Source organism: Oryx dammah, unplaced genomic scaffold, assembly GCF_014754425.2.
Source record: "Oryx dammah isolate SB20612 unplaced genomic scaffold, SCBI_Odam_1.1 HiC_scaffold_15, whole genome shotgun sequence".
NCBI lineage: Eukaryota > Metazoa > Chordata > Mammalia > Artiodactyla > Bovidae > Oryx > Oryx dammah.
In genome coordinates this window covers 26,143,649-26,144,806 of record NW_024070199.1, presented here as the reverse complement: position 1 = coordinate 26,144,806, position 1,158 = coordinate 26,143,649, and the positions used below count along the sequence as shown (strand labels likewise).

At 42.4% G+C, this 1,158-nt stretch overlaps 1 pseudogene; it reads right to left on the bottom strand.

Annotated features, from left to right (window-relative positions):
- Positions 1–930, bottom strand: LOC120874360 (annotated as a pseudogene).
- Positions 931–1,158: the final 228 nt, after the last annotated feature.

The window sequence follows — 1,158 nt, the reverse complement described above, 5'->3', positions numbered from 1 at the left end:
TCATATATGTTTTGCACAGTCTAGAATTTTTTTCAGTGCAAATCTGACGTCCTTATTCATAGAAGGTAGATCAGGGGCATTAGCATGGGCACAATGATGATGTAAAACACAGAGGACACTTTCCCTTGGCCCATAGAGCTGACTGATCATGGCTTCAGGTACATGAATGCAGTAGATCCATAGAAAATAGCAACAGCTGAGATGTGACAGCTGCAGGTGCTGAAAGCTTTGGACCTGCCCTCCTTGGAGTGGATCTGGAGGATGCTGGAGATGATGAAGATGTAGGAATCAAGATAACTAAGACAGAAATTAAAATGTTAAATGCACTTAATAATATAACCAATAATTTATTAACATAGATGCTGGAACAGGATAGCTCCAAGAGTGGGAGGAGATCACAGAAATAATGATTAACCACATTGTTCTTGTAGAAAAGGAGTCTCAACATAAATCCTGCATGAATTGTGGATCCAGTGATGCCCAAAATATAAACTCCCATAAGTTTATAAGCAGATGTGATAAGACATGGTGACATTGTAAAGCAAGGGGTTGCAGATGGCAACATAGTGGTCATATGCCATTGCAGCCAGCATGTCACTTTCTGAAATAGCAAAAATGATGAAGAAATAAAGTTGAGTCATCCATTCAGGATAGGAGATAATATTCTTCTCTGTCATAAAGTTCACCAGCATTTTGCGGGTAATCACAGTGGACTAACAGAGATCAATAAAGGACAAGTTGGTGAAGAAATAATATATGGGGGTGTGCAGGTGCAAACAGCCCAGTCAGTGTGATCATGCCAAGGTTCCCCATCACCATGACCATATAGATTCCTAGGAAGAGGAGGAAAAGGGGCAGCTGGAGTTGTGGCTGTTCTGTGAGCCCAGCAAGAATGAACTCAGTCACTGAGGAGTGATTTCCAGGGCCCATTATCTTCTCAATCAGTCCTATGTTGAAAGAGAAAATGAGTAGATTTTATGCCCATGTGTGCATGTGTGTGAGTGTCTGTGGGCACATGGGCTCCTGTGAGTGGGTACTGGGGAGAGCAATTCTGGGAAGGTCATTGTTTGATCCCTCATCAAAACAGACTCGATGCAAGGGTCTCCTGAGTCTCTCCTGCTCCTCTGAGACAAAAAAATGATCCTAGTTGAACAGAGG